Source organism: Choloepus didactylus, chromosome 3 (assembly GCF_015220235.1).
Source record: "Choloepus didactylus isolate mChoDid1 chromosome 3, mChoDid1.pri, whole genome shotgun sequence".
NCBI classification, from domain to species: Eukaryota; Metazoa; Chordata; class Mammalia; order Pilosa; family Megalonychidae; genus Choloepus; species Choloepus didactylus.
The window spans coordinates 216,570,922-216,587,634 of NC_051309.1; the positions used below are offsets into that span (position 1 = coordinate 216,570,922).

The 16,713-nt window shown below is 35.2% G+C and overlaps 1 protein-coding gene across 11 annotated transcripts in view; it reads left to right on the forward strand.

Annotated features, from left to right (window-relative positions):
- Positions 1 to 16,713, forward strand: part of NRG1 (neuregulin 1) — a 1,140,254-nt gene that overhangs the window by 261,551 nt on the left and 861,990 nt on the right. The window lies entirely within an intron of this gene.

Below are 16,713 nucleotides of genomic sequence, written 5' to 3' on the forward strand. Positions count from 1 at the left end.
AAATACTTTGTTCTGTCTTTTGATGTAGTTTTTCCAAGCATTTATATATTGAAATACATATAACTTTATTTTGAATTAGTATCCCTTTATATCTCTTTTATGTTACACTTAGGACATTATATTGAGTTTTAAATTATACATGCGTGTAGGTTAATTATCTGTAAATCTTAGTTCACAGATTATGTAACCCATTGTAATTCATGATAATGAAAGGGGCAATGAAATATGTAGTAATAAAATGCAGATTTGGATTTGACAGGGCTGAGAAGCTCAGAAATGGAGAGCAATGCACCTGTAGGAACTTGCCAATTCCTTTAGCACATTCGGAATTATGAGAAGTGCATCAGTTGGTTATGGTTGTGGGACATTATCACATGATCCTAGGAAACATAATGATGTAAGTGACATCCTTTCACCTTTGCTGTATTCTATTGGTTAGAAGCAAGTACAGAGGCCACACATGCTTAAGGGAGGGGGTTCCAGAAGGGTATGTCTACTGGGAGGAGGGGTGTTGGGGTCATCTTAGAATCTGTTCACCATAGGCAGGCTCCAGTGAAGTATATGGGGAGAGGATGAATTTTTAGAATCAGAGTGGTGCCTCACATATTTTATAACATTTGTTGTAATGAAAATTATTTTATTAGAATAAAGAAAATAAAGACAATAAAGACCATTGTACTTGGAGAAGAGGAAACTCTAGATTCTAGAGTAGGATCAGTTCATTTAAAATCTTCTCAAACAACAAAGTCCTGGCTAATGGGATGTGCATTTATGTGATGAGAAATACCTGTTTCTATAGATTTAAAGTGCAGTGATGTAGGGCTGGGATTATCCACATTTCAAGCAACTCAGGGTCTTTTCATCCATGTGATTCAGCTAGTCCTTAGGTCATTAAAAATTTGAACCATGGTTAGATCTGGAGGAGAGAGCATCTTAAGGGCCAAATTTATTCATCACAAAAATACTTATTGAACATCTACTATGTATTAAGCATTGTTTAAGAAGGAAAAGGAAAGAGACTGCCCTCAAGAAGCTTATAGTAGATGCCAGATATCTTTTGAGTCATAGGAGGTCTTCCCTTAAGAAGGTTAGTCTAGTGGAAAGAAGGTGGGTTTTGGAGGCACAGAGTTTTGGATTAAAATTATAACTCTGTTTACTAGCTGTGTGACCTTAGTTTATAAATGATACTTTCTGATGCTTTGTTTCTTCAGGTGGACACAGGCCCCTAATAATACCAACCTCATGGGATTTTCATGATGATTGTGTGAATCTTATATATAAAGCATCCAGCACATAGGAAATTCTCAATAATTGTTAAATTCTTCTCCTTGTTTCACCTTTCAGTAAAACAGATCATTACAGATTAGCTATACAGAAAGGCTTTGGTTCTCAACCTACTCCACAAAATTACACAAAAGTCATAAATGCCAAATATTTAAACAATTACCTGGACCAAAATCTCTTTGGTTATGTACAGTTCTTTTTCATAAGATCTCCCAATCATTCTCAGAGTTTCTTGTTTATTATTTTATTATGGCTAGCACATCCTAATTACCTAATTACTCAAATGTCTGGAATGGCTCAAAGGAGTATTTTTGCTTGACTGCATAAATGGTCATCTCTTTGAAAACATATGAAGATAGTTTTAAGTTAATTGACTGGAGCATATGCATTTACCCATTTTGAACTGGTCCACTTTATCAAGTCTCAGAATTCATGCTGGCGATGAGGATGGGATGATGAGTGGACTCTCACAGCCATGTATCGATTTGTAAAACATTCATTCATTCATTCATTTTTCATTGTTCATTTACTCACTCAACAAACATTTTTGCATTTGTGTTCCAGGCTCTGAGTACTTGAAAAATAGTGCATAATGTATGACAAAGCCACATAATAAAGTCTTTTTTGGGAAATTGAGTTGTTTCAAAAGATTTCACTTTATTGGAAGAGCAATCAGTATCTCAGTTTAGTGTTTTTATTTGTCTATAACTCAGGTGATAATTTACATTTTTTCTTTTCAGAAGAAAAGGGAGGTGGGCTAATCTGAAACAAACTGTTCTTAATTCTTGTTCATTTGGTTGGAGGGCATTAGAGACAGTTATTACTTAGCATTTCTATTGGTATGTAATTCCCATTCAATTTTCAGTGATATAAAAATCTAGTCATCACAGGGAAAGACTGGTTTATTTTTATTTACATGCTTTAAAATTTATTTTGGCTAGCTGGATTCTTTTTTTTTTACCAGAATTCGGGTGATTTTGTGATACTGTGATTTCTTAGCTCCTTTGGTTTGTGGGTGGATTGTTCGGCACATAGCATATTCTAACATATGTATATTTATTATGTCTGGAACCCCTGTCTTCCACATAAGCTTATAGCCTCTTGAGAACAGGAACTCTGTGTCTGCTTGTAGCAATTGATCAGTAAATGGTCTGATAGATATTGAGTTCTTGAAAATGAAGTCCCTCCCAATCCACTTCCTATTGGTATGTGATGATTTTTTACATTCAAAAAGCAATGCCATATTGTATTGTCTTTTTCTTTGCTTGCAACTTTACTGTGCCTTTCTAGGCCATCACATTGGTATTCATTTACTTGGATGCCCTGTGTAAAATAAGCTTCACTATTTGGATATGTTTTGGGCCCTCGAGGGAGTAATACATAATGAAAACCAAAACTCAAATTATGAAAGGCCTTTTTAGGAATGAATACAGTAGTCATCGTTCTTGGGTTGCTCAAATCAAAGAGTCAACAATCGTCTCTGATCTCCACCCACTACAGAAGCCTGGAGGGTTAGGTGCTGGTAGTGCAGTTGCTCTCCCAGTGCGTCCCACACCTTTCAAGGCTCACCTCAGGCATCGACTCCCACGTGAAACTCAATTGATTTGCCTCCAGGTAAACATAACTGCTCCCTGCTTTCTGCCCTGCCTTACACTTGATCGGTTACCGGTTTGCCTTCTACAATTACTCTATAAACTCATTTGAAGGCAGAAAATGTGCTGATTTCTATCTGTATTCTTGGTGTCTGGCAGTATACTTGCATATAGCATGAGATCAAGAAATATTAGGTAAATGAAATGGGGTGAAGTCTTTTATCTTTAAGGCACTTGCCTTATATGTTTCTTATTCTATCCTTTATTATATTATTTTCTAGATTGTAAATTTGTCTCCATGAGGATAAGAACAGTTGAATACACTCACTGTATTCTTAATAGCATTCTTTGTATTTTTAGCAATGTTTTATCAAAGTAGATAATTAGTAAACTTTTGGTGAATTAAAATTTGTCCAGTAAGGTAAAAATATGTCAATAATTAAAATGTCAAAATTTCTCCTAAGCTACTTGATTCCAGTAAGGTAAAAATACATCGATAAGTTAAATTTAAAAACTTCTCCTAAGCACCAGGATGACTAAAAAAAAAAAAAAAAGAAAACAACATTGACATTATCAAACATCGACAAGAATGTGGAGCAACTAGATCACTCATACATGGTTGGAGGGAATGTAATCTAGTACAATCACTTTGTAAAAGGACTGGCAGCTTGTTATAAAACTAAACATACGGCCACCTATGACCCAGCATTTCTACTTAGGTACTTGCCCACGAGAATTGTAAACATTTGTCTGCAAAAAAAGGCTTGTATCCAAGTGTGCTTTATGACAGCCTTATTCATAATAGCTCCAAACTCCGAACATAGTAGGTGTTTAGCAACTGGAAATTGGATAAAATCTGTGGTGTGTTTATATACTGGGTGTCTTAGTTTCCTTGGCTGCTCAAGCAAATACCATGCAATGGGTCAGCTTAAACAATGGGAATTTATTTGCTCATGATTATAAGGTTAGGAAAAAGTCCAAATCAAGGCATCATCAAAGCAAAGCTTTCTCCCCAAAGACTATGGCGTTCTAGGGCTGGCTGCTGGCAATCCTTGGTTCTTAGTTTGTCACATGGCAAGGCAAGTGGCAGCATCTCTTGCTCGCCCCTCTCTTCTGGGTTGTGTTGATACTCAGCTTCTGGCTGTTCCTCTGTGGCTTTCTCTCTCACTGTCTGAATTTCATTCCACCTATAAAGGACTCCAGTAATAGGATTAAGACCCATCCTGATTGAGGTGGGTCACACCTTAACTGAAGTAGCCTCATCAAAAGGTCCTACTTACAATGGGTTCACACCCACAGGAATGGATTAGATTTAAGAACATGTTTTACTGGGGTACACACAGCTTTAAACCACCACACTGGGACACTTCTCAGAGATAAAAAAGAACAAACTAATGGTACATGCAACAGTATGAATGAATCTCAAAAACATTATGCCCAGTGAAAGATGCCTCAACAAAGAATTCATATTGTTTGATTTCATTTATGTGACATCTTAGAATAGACTTTGATGGAAAGGAAATCAGGGTAATGGTTGTCTCTGGGAAAGGGTCAGTATTTATTTGGAAGAGGCAGGAGGAAGCTTTGCTGGGTGGCGGTAATGTTCTACATGTTGATGGGAGTTTGGGTTACAAAAGTGCAGGCACTTGTCAAAAGTAATCAATCAAATGATATACTTAAGATTCATGCATTTAAATTTCAAAAGAAAACAAAAAGAATCGTAAACAGATATTGAACTCTAGTTAATGATGTGCATGCTGAAGTATTTGGGAATAAAGTGTACTGATGTCTGCAATTTACATTGAAAAGCATCAAAAATAAATAAAGTAGACTTACAGATGGAAAGAGGAACAGATGAATAGGTAAACCTAGTACAAAAACATGTTAATTATAGAATCTAGGAGAGAGGTATCAGGTAGTTCATTTCGCAGTCTTAAAATTTTCTGTATATTTAAACATTTTCACAATAAAATTGTGGGAAAAAATAGTTCTCTAAAGAGTACTGTTTATTTTAGATAACTGAAGATTAATATGAAAATATAAAGAGCACAACCCTAAGCTCATTGACACACACAGCATATGATAGTTACATATTTATTTCATAATTTCCCAGATTATGGCTTGATATTTAATTCCCTTTATTATGGAACATAGAAAGATTAAAATTACTTTGTATTTCTGTGCATTGGAATAATGCAATTGACATTTTTTCTTAGCTTGTTCTAGGAAAGTTAGTGTTGACACTGAAGAGGTCCAAGGAGAGGAATGAGGGCTAAAAGTGTAGCCAGAATTACTGAAAGAGAAGAAACACAGCAGAGGAGTAAAGGGGCTTTTATGAAGTTATTTTAGAATACTTTTGACTTTGCGAAAATGCGTATCGGTTTATCAGTTTTATAACCCAGTGCTTGGAGGATATGAAGTTTTTCTGTAAATAAGGAACAAATAAAAAGAAATTATGTGTGTGTTTTTTTTTTTCTAAAAAACCACACTTCTAAAAGTCAGCTACTGGATTTAAAGTTACCAATAGATACAGATTCAGGCAGCATGGCCTGATGTTGATAAGGGCTGAGTAATCAGTTCACAAATGGAAATCTCATCCTATAGAATTACATATTTTTAATAGACTTTAATTTTTAGAGCAGTTTTAGATTTACAGAAAAATTTTGCAGTAAGTACGGAGTGCCTATAAACATCCTACCCCCCAAAGTTTCCTCCTATTATTATCTTGCAGTAATGTGGTATATTTGTTACAGCTGATGAATAATTTGAATACATGATTATTAACTGAAGTCCGTAGTTTACATTAGGGTTCACTCTTTGTGTGGTACAATTCTCTGGGTTTTGACAAATGTGTAATATCATCTATCCTCCACTACAGTATCATACAGAACAGTTCTCCCATCCTTTGCAGGTCCCTGAACCCCACTGGTCTTCTTACTGTCTCTGTAGTTTTGCCTTTTCCAGAATGCCAAGTATTTGGAATCCTACAGTATGTAGCTTTTTCAAATTGGCTTCTTTCACTTAGCAATATACATTTAATTTCTTCCATTTCTTTCCATAGCTTTATAGCTTATTTCTTCTTATCACTGTCAAATACTGCAGGGTATGGATATAACACAGTTTGTTTATCCATTAACCTATTGAAGGACATCTTGGTCGCTTCCAACTTTTTGCAATTATGAATGAAGCTGCTACAAACATTGTACACAGGTGTTTGTGTGGAAATAAGTTTTCAACTCATTTGGATAAATAACTAGGATCATGATCACTGGAACTTGTGATAAGACTATGTTTAACTTTGTAAGAAGCTGCCAGACTGTCTTCCAAAGTGGCTGTACCATCTTGCATTCACCCCGGTAATGAATGAGAATTCCGTTTGTTGTACATCTTCACCAGTATTTGTGTTTTGGATTTCAGCCGTTTTGGTAAGTCTGTTGTTGTTTTAATTTGCAATTCCCTGATGAAAGTATGCATTTTAAGTAACTGGTTTTAATATAATTAGCTTTTAAAATATTTTTGAATGTCTCAGAGGGATAGCTATGGGAGTAACTGTGTAGTAAATGAATAATGACTAGGGAACATGATGGTAGAAAAAAATCTGAGGGATGCAGAGATAGGGCCCTGTTATTTGTAGAATGTGTCTAGATACAGAGGAGGTCATTGTATGGAAACTCTTTAGAACCACTGCTGAAAGAAAAGCTGCCCCTGCCCAATTTCAATCCTATTGTTTTTGTTTGTTTGTTTTGTTATGAACTGTGTTGACTACTAAAATTCCTGCTAGGAATTTTATCTATCCAATTAAAAGCCTAAAATTCATTGACAGAGAGGTGATAGCTGTAGATTCTGTATCCTTCAATGGTGCTTGCTCATCAAATATATTTTTTTAATAGAAAAGGAAAAGAGAGAGTTTTGCCATCAACACCCATATTCCCACCATTCAGAAAATAAAGCTGGCGCACTCAGTATGGCCTGAGCCTCTGCCAGACCCTGGAAAAAATGATATGGTTCTTCCTTATGAAGCTGTTTTTGTTTATTTAAATGTATTGTGATAAATATATAAAACATTTTAGATATACCACTACTCTATAATTTTGTGAGGTAAGAAAATAAGGTTAATTCATGAAGATTAGGGAGAAAGTCATGTCAGCCAGGTAGCCAGCGACAACAGAAGATGGGGGACATTCCAATCGAGGTATACACACATATGGAGAGGTTTTACTAATTACTGGAAAAGTAAGAAGCATAAATACAGTTGTTGTAGTTAGTAAATACAATTCTTGATTAGAAAAAAATAAGACTTAGCCAGGGGCCAAATGCATGGCAATGAAGGCAGAATATTAAAAGTGTATGCCTCAGTAAGGCAGAATATTTAAAATTTATCCCTCTGTGTATCAGTCCTCCATGCCTGGAGTCAGTGGAACAGCTGCTGCTAACCTTAATTTAGTATAGCTTGTTGGCTACCAAAAATAATTGTGTGGAAAAATGTTTTAAGGTTTTGTTTTTTTGAAAGAAGAGATATATTCTCCTTATAAACAGTCTGGGAAATGTAGAAAAGTAGAAGGAAACAAGTTATCACTCAGAATTCTGTCAGCCGAGATAACCAATACTAACATTTTAGTTCATTCCCTCCACCTTTATTTGTTTGCTGAATTTTACATAGTTATTGTCTCTCTGATATGTATAAAATGGTATATATAATTATTTTAAGTCTATGGGTGATTAAAAATGTTTGTATTCAATTTTGGTGAACATTTAGAAACTATGAGAAAAGTATAAAGAAGGATGGATTTAAATTCTGGAGAACAGCAAAAAATAATTTGGATCTACTTTTCATAACTAAGTTAGACCATTCAGCTTGGTAAAATGAGTTGGGGAAATTGCTCAAGCCATAAATTAATGAGGCTCCTTTTAATGTGTGTGTGTGTGTGTGTGTGTGTGTGTGTGTGTGTGTGTTCCATAACTGGCTGTAAAGTCATTTTTTAAAGGGGGGCGTCCAATGAATTATTAGTGGGAGCAGCATTATTACAATATGGTGGGTAGTTTGAAATAGTCATCATCCTTCATTTGAATGTATGTTCTGGATCACAGAAGACAATGAGAAACCTATCAGCACACTTTTGGCTATCCCTACTCAGAAGAAGACTGTTAACAAAAAGCAGTAAATTTGGACTGCAGTTGATGTTCTTTCCATCACAGATTCCATGCAGATACTGTCTTGGCTCAGTGGATCACAAACTCGCCTGCTGGCTTTATAACGGCTTCTTCCTTTTCCTATCATGTTAATTACTCAGGAGACCAAGCCATGGGTTTTCTTGGATTTAGCTCAGCAAAGTGAAACAAAAAAAAAAGAAAAGAAAAGAAAAAGAAAAAACAGACTTAATCAATTTCTTGGTATTTTCTCTATAATACTGGGGCTCCTGTTTGTTTTGTTCCTCTTCCTGATGCAGAACAGGCTGAAAATCAGCATGAAGATGAATGCCCTAGCAGACAGTCATCCCACAGCATAGTTTAACAATTAATGGCATAAGACCCTATACATAATCGGAAAGACAGGCCTAATACAAAAAGCTAATTTTAGTTCTTGGTTATTCTTATTTGGGTTTTATTCACAACCCTATGACAAATATTTAGGGGTGAGTTGAATATTCTTAGACTGGAAATCATTGAACTCATAGATTAAACTATTCTGGTCCCTAGCTTGCCTGGGTAAGTACATACATGGAGAAGATGACTACCACAGGCGCTAGTAAGGAGGAGCTAGAGATGTTTGAGAGGAAACCAAGAGAGTTGCACAGAACTTAGAGCAGTTCCAAGATGGCTCTTCAACATGATTCAAGTCCTAGAAAATGTGATTTATAAGAAGTTAGGGCTAGATGGTCATTTCACCTGAAGAAAGATGACTGGGAGGTTATTTAATGATGGGAGACAAATATATGTAAGATTGTTAGATGGAGGACTTGAGCCAGCTGTTGTGAAAGTCTACTGGGGATAGAAATGGATTTAAATTACAATGTATGGATTTAAATGACAATGTATAGATAAATGGAGTATGTTCTGAAAGTAAGAGTGGTTAAATGTCAGAATATGTTTCCAAGGGAGATTATGAAATCATTCTGCTGAAATTACTTTAGTTATTTTGATTATGTATTTTAGAATAATGAAAATTTATAAACATACATATGTTAAGTATAATATTAATATATTATAGATAACATTTATGTAATATATATTTGTATACATATGTATACATATATCTGTAGAGAGGGGGCTAAAAAAATAGAATATTGATCCCAATAGCTTTATTAACCTTATAATTCTATTATTTGGGGTCTCACAATCAAAGTACCTTTCACATACCATTCTAGAAGGTTTAAGTATGCAGATAATACCCCAAATTAGTGGATGTTAGGAGTGACTTTCAATGTATGTCAACTGAGAAAGATGTTACAGTTTTGCAAAACAGAAGATAGTGTGTGGTGTTAAACCTTCTTTCTTTGATTTTTTGAATTAGGGCAGTAGGAAGTTTAACATTTCCAATATATATATTTTTTTCTTTTGTTGACTTGAAAAGAAAGGCAAACTAGCAATGTATTTCTGAAAGAGCAGTGATGCATTTTGCAACACTGACAACTGTCTGCTCTGCTTTTTGAAGCTTCCAAGATCTCTAATTGTCTTCTCTTGAATAGGTCAGTGTTTTTTTCTTTTCTTCATTTTTTCTTTTCTTAAGCAGCAAAGCAGATCATTTACCCCTCAAATATTTACAGCTTGCAAGTGGCTAAACTTCCCAAATCTGTTTCTTCTATAAAAAAGGAAAATAATCAGCAATATAACAAGAAAATTTCAATATAAATTAATAGATGGCATAGGATCTTTCTGTGGTGGATTTTTTTATATTCACATCATTAATAAATCTGTTATCAACATTATGCCCCTCTGCTGATAAATTATTTTTAGACTAACATATTCATACCTCCTTTTGATGGAAAGTATTAAAATATGTATAGAGAACATGAGGAAGCCCTAAAGCTCTGTCTTTACACAAAGGAGACTCATAAATATTGGTTTATCAGAGTGCAGTATTTTATATTACTCTGTTTTGTATCACAAGGAAAGCCTATTTACACACTAGCTGGTTTCTATTAAAGGATGGTGTAATGAGATATTTAATGGTTGACATGTAAAGTTTTATTTTAAATACTTATGTCTTCATTTTATAAATGAACTGAACTGAAAAGGATCTGTAGATCATTCAGACCACTCCCTTATTTCAAATGTGAAAAATCTTAGATCTAGAGAAGCGACATCATTTTCCAAAGGTTAAAAAACCAGGGATTTTCCTTTGTATCATTCATTCTGAATTGGTTGCTTAGAAGTTTTTAGCCCCTCCTCATGTATGACTTTCACTTTTCTAGAATTATTTTGGAGATGTATCCTTTTGTAAGAGAACCTTATTAGCATATATTCTTAATTTGGAAACAAATGAGAAGAGCTTTCAGTTCAAGTTTGTGGACGGAGCTAACATCTGTTTACAATCTTCCCAAATCCCATTGAAACGGCAGTAAAGATGGATGACAGGGAATATATATATATTTTATTCATTTTATTGAGATATATTCAAATACCATGCAGTCATACAAAACAAAGCATACATTCAGTTGTTTACAGTACCATTATATACTGCATTCATCAAACAACATTAATTTTTGACATTTTCATTACCACACACACAAAAATAATAAGAATAAAAATTAAAGTGAAAAAGAACAAAGTAAAAAAGAACATTGGGTGCCTTTTTTTCCTTCCCCCATTTTTCTACTCATCCATCCATAAACTAGACAAAGGGGAGTGTGGTCCATATGGCTTTCCCAATCACATTGTCAGCCTTCATAAGCTACGTTTTTATACAATTGTCTTCAAGATTCGTGGGTTCTGGGTTGTAGTTTGATAGTTTCAGGCATTTACTGCTAGCTATTCCAATTCATTAGAACTTAAAAAGGGTTGTCTAAATTGTGCATAAGAGTGCCCACCAGAGTGACCTCTCGGCTCCTTTTGGAAAGGGAATATATTTTTGAATATATTCCGGCGTTTTGGGCTGGATAAGTCTTTGCTGTGAAGGGCTGTCTTGTGCACTGTAGAATCTTTAGCAGTATCCCTGTCCTCCACCTCCTAAGAAAACAAATCCAACCCCTTCCCTACTGTGACAACCAAAAATGTGCTCCGTCATTGCCAATAGCCTGTGGAAGGCAAACTCAGCCCCCATTGAGAACCACCATCCTAGAGAAAATAGAGATGATTTAGAGAAGAGGTATTTTGAAAATATCTAATTAGTATCCCCAGAGATATTAAAGAAATCATAATCCCTAAAATAAGAATTTTCTCATATGGAAAGAATAAATTAAAGGGCAGAAATATTTAATGGGATTTTAAAATGGGATCACCAAAATTCTAAAAAACTAACAAAAAGATTGGGAAAAAATTCTAAGAAATCCTTCAGAAGGAAAACAAATATGTAAAAATGAGAGAAGTCAAGAGACAAAGAGAATCAATTTAGGAAGCCCAGTGTTTATCTAAAAGGAGCTCTAAAACCAGAGAAGAGGAACAGATGAGTTAAAATAATCATGACATTTCTTAAAGAGTTAAAGAAAGGCAAACATCTTCAGAATGAAAGGGGCCAACTAATGCTGAGAACAATGAATATTAAAAGACCTACACCAGACTCATGCCAATGAAATTTCAAAACACCAAGATTAAAGATCTATGGTTTTCAAAAAGGAACACATAAACAGAAGTTCTGTCATGGAAATGGAAATCATAGTCGAATTTCTCCATCAGCATCCTGAAATGCCAGAAGAGAATGGGACTCTATCCTGAAAGTTCCGATAGAAAACAAACCTAATACTAGATTTGTCTTCCCAGGGAAAATACTGATCAAGCATGAGGCCAAAATAAAGACATTACTGTGATACGGGGAGACTCAGAAAGTTAACATCCCACACCCCCTTTCTGAAAAACATTGCTTCAGTTTTTACCTCCAGTGAGACAAATTGCAACACATGGTGTATAACTATACAAGGCATAATATAAAGTATTCCAAGAATGGCAGCTGGGTAGTGGGCAAGAGAGCAGTTATTGCACGTAGGAACAATTAATAAATGGTATTATAAAGAAACTGGATAATACTTCCAACATGGTGTAAGTAGACACAACTGAGAGGAAAAAGGTTGAAGAGAAGTGTAATTTCTTCAGCTTACATGGTGAGAAATAAAGATATGCCCCACAAATTTAGTAAACTCTGAAATATAGATGTAAGTATCTATTCTAAAGCATATAGATAAATAATATAGCATCTAAAAAGAGAAAGCTAACAATTGAGAGGGGGAAGAAGAAAAAACTTCTGATAAATAAGCTTATTAATTCATCTTTACTACAAGGTTTTGTGCAGCTTAAAATTAAAAAAACAAACAAGAGATAGTAGTATAAACATACAATTTAGAATTATGGGGATTACTGGCAGAACCACAAAAGCAGAAATGGTCAGAAGTGTTTAGATATAGGATATACTTGTAAGAGGCGGGAGATGGTGAAGAGACTATTTTGTGTTTTTTCTATGATTTTTATTTTTCTTTCCATATGTAAAAATGGGGATGGGGTGGGAGCAAACATGGAACAGTAGAAGCCAATGGCACACATAGAGTAACACTTGTTTTCTTATTTAGATAAGTGAGATTTTATTGAAAAATTTTATTTACATGTGAAATTCTCTAAATATTTTAATTGAATAAAATGAAGAACTTATTTGGAATTTTTTTGTTTGTTTTAATTATCATAAAGCCTTTGAACTATGTTTCCCTTAAAGGAAAAAAAGACTCATGCTAAGACATGGAAGAATACATTCAAGACTTATCCATGTTACATTACCTGTTTTTGACATGAATCTGAAAAAGATAGAAAACATGTTCAGTTTTTACTCCTGCTTCAGGTATTCTGCAATTTGCCACCTGATATAGACGAGAATATTTTTAAAAGTCAAACTCTTAAAAAAATTGAACTCTTAAAATTTATACTCTATGGTTTATGTGTAGTGGTTTTGAGTATTTATCATTTTATAGATATTTAGTGGTTGCTTTAGGTATTACATTACATATATATAATTTATGAAGCCTAATGTTATCATTGTTTTTCCAGTTTAACTGTAGAAATCTTACCTCCCTTTACAGTCCTTTACTCTCTCCCATTTATCATATAATTGACTTAAATATTTCTTCTACATATTTTAAAACCACATCAGACATCGTTATAAATTTTGCTTCCATCAACAATCCTCAATATATATGCATTAAACAGAGCTAAGAACTGTGTGAATTAAAAACTGATAGAACTGAAAGAAATAAGATCAAATCCACAATTATAGTTTGAGACCTCAATATTCCCTCTCAACAACTGAGAGAACAAACTTGACAGAAAATCAGAAAGTATATAGAACTTAGCAACATCAAGTGAAAGGATCTAATTGACATTTATACAACACTCCACCCAACAAACAATATAATGTACATTATTTCCAAGCTCCCATGGAACATCTACCAAGCCAGACCATATCCTGGGCCATAAAATAAGCCTCAACAAATTTAAAAGGGTTGAAATTATATGGAGTGTGTTATTTGACCAAATGGAATTAAAGTAGAAATCAGTAACAGAACAATAACAGGAAAATCTCTAAGTACTAGAAAAGTAAACAACATACTTCTAAATAACCCATGGGTCAGAGAGCTTGAAATCTCAAGGGAAATAAACAAATACATTGAAATGGATGAAAATGGAAATACAATGTATCTATAGTTGAAGGGTACAGCTAAATCAGTGATGAGAGGGAAATTTATAGCACTCAATGCATATATTAGGAAAAAGAAAAACACTCAAGCTCCCACCTCAAGAATCTAGAAAAGAAAGAGCAAAATAAACCAAAAGCAAGAAGACAAAAGGAAACAATAATATAGAAGCAGAAATCAACAAAATTGGAAACAGAAGAATAGAGAAAACAATGAAACAGAGAGAAGGTTCTTTGAAAAGATTAACAAAATTGACATACCTCTAGCAAAAGGAAAAAAGAGAAAAAACAGATTTCCAATATCAGGAATGAAACAGAGGATGTTACTGCTGACCCTGCAGACATGACAAGGATAAAAAGGGAATGCTACAAGTAATTTCACACACATAAAATTTAGAAACCTAGATAAAATGGACCAATTCCTGAAAAAACACCACAACTCTTCCAGTGTGAAACAGATGATTTGAAATAGCCCTACAATTATTAAGGAAATTGAATTTAAATTAAACAAAACTGCCAAAACAGAAAATTTCTGGGTCCAAATGGTGTAGTAGAGAGTTCTACCAAATATTTAAGGAAGAATTTGTAGCAATTCTACCAAATATTTTCCAGAAAACAGAAGAGAAAGGAACACTTCCACTTCATTTTATCAAGCTGGTATTACCTGTTACCAAAATCAGACAAAGACAGTACAAAAAGAGAAAGCTACAAACCAATATCCCTCATGAATATAGATGTAAATATCCTTAACAAAATATTAGCAATTGTAATTCAGTGATATATAAAAAGTATATACCATGACCAAATGTAGTTTATTCCAGGGTTGCAAGACTGATTCTATATTCAAAAAACAATCAATGGTGAATGCACAACTGTATGATGGTGCTGTGAATAACTGATTGTATGCTGTAGGGGGTGTGAATATATCTCAAACTGTATAAAAAATAGGAAGTGAACAATGTGGAGAGTAGGGGAATGGGATGTTTTGGATGTTCTTTTTTTATTTAAATTTTTCTTTTATTTTTGGAAGTAATGAAAATGTTCAAAGTTTGATTGTGATGATGAAAGCACAACTGTATGATGATACCATGGACAACTGATTGTATGCATTGAATGATTATATGTTATGTGATTGTATCTCAATAAAATTGCATTAAAAGAACAATCAGTGTAGCCTACCATATTAACAGGCTATAGAAGAAAAATCACATGATTTCATCAATAGATGCAGAAAAAACACTTGACAAAATTTGACATGACTTCATGATAAAAACTCTTACAAACATAGGAAGAGTGGGGAGCTTAACATGATAAAGAGGATCTATAAGTTACAATATACACTTAATGGTGAAAAATTGAATGCTTTCCTCCTATAATTGGGAAGGAGGAGAAGAGTGTTAGCTCTTATCAATCTTATTCAGCAACATACAGAAAGTTTGTGTCAGTGCAATAAGACAAGAAAAAGAAATCTATCTATCTATCTATCTGTCTATCTATCTATCTATCTTTCGAATCACATTCTTATAAATAAGGAAAAGAAGGGGTGAATATCTTAGGAAAAAGATGGATGAATGCCATAAATAGATTTTTATAAAATAAGAAATAATTATGAACAGTAAACAAATTTTGAGATACTCAACCACTTATTAATGAAAGAAATGCAAATATAATATAATAACCTTTTCTACTATAAAAAGTCCCTTTTTAAAAAAAGACTGTGGGAGGTGGAGCAAGATGGTGGAGTGGTGAGGTGTACGTTTTAGTTACTCCTCCAGGGAAGTAAGTAGAAAGCCAGATACTGCATGGACCAGTCACCACAGAGCAATTTGACTTTGGGCATACTTCATACAACACTTATGAACACATGGAACTGCTGAGTTCAGCAAAATCTGTAAGTTTTCATGCCCAGGGGACCTGTGCCCCTCCCTGCCAGGCTCAGTCTCATGGGAGGAGGGGCCGTCAGCGGGAATGAGGAGGGAGAACTGCAGTGGCAGCTCTTATCAGAAACTCATTCTACTAATCCAAACTCCAACATAGATAGACTGAGTTCAGACACCAGAGAATCCGGGAGCAGCCAGCCCTGCAGAGAGAAGATAGGGATAACAAAAACAGCAAGAAAAACCCCCAAAATAAAAGCGGAGGCTTTTTGGAGTTCTGGTGAACATAGAAAGGGGAAGGGCAGAGCTCAGAGTCAGGCTCATATGCAAATCCTGAAGAAAAACTGGTTTCTCTGCCTCCTGGACCTTTCCTTAATGGCCCTAATTGCTTTGTCTCTTTGCATTTCAATAACCCATTAGATCTGCAAGGAGGGCCTTTTTTTTTTTTTAAATCTTTTTCTCTTTTTCTAAAACAATTACTCTAAGAAGCCCAATACAGAAAGCCTCAAGACTTGCAATTTGGGCAGGTCAAGACAAGAGGAGAATTAAGAGAGCTCTGAGACAAAACACAGTAAGTCCAGTGGCTGAGAAAATTCACTAAACACCACAACTTCCCAAGAAAGGGGGGGCATCCTCTCACAGCCATTATCCTGGTGGGCAGGGAACACTCCTACCCGTCACTGGCCCCATAGCCCAGAGCTGCTCCAGACAACCCAGTGTGACAGAAGTGCTTCCGATAACACAAGCACACACCACAAAATCAGGTGTGGACATTAGCCTTTCCTGCACCCTCAGCTGGTTTTCCCAGAGTTGGGAAGGCAGAGCAGTGTGAATTAACACACCCAATTCAGCCATCCTTTCAGCAGACTGGGAGCATCCCTACACAGCCCTGCAGCCCAGAACTGCCCTGGGGGGATGGGACTCACCTGAGACATAGCACAGTCATCCCTCAAGAGAGGATCTGGGGGTGCACGGCCTGGAGGAGGGACCCACCCACAAGTCTCAGGGGCCATGCGCCAATACCGAGGACTTGTGGGTCAGTGGCAGAGACAAACTGTGGCAGGACAGAACTGAAGGATTAGACTACTACAGCAGCTTTAAATCTCCAGGAACACCAGGGAGATTTGATTGT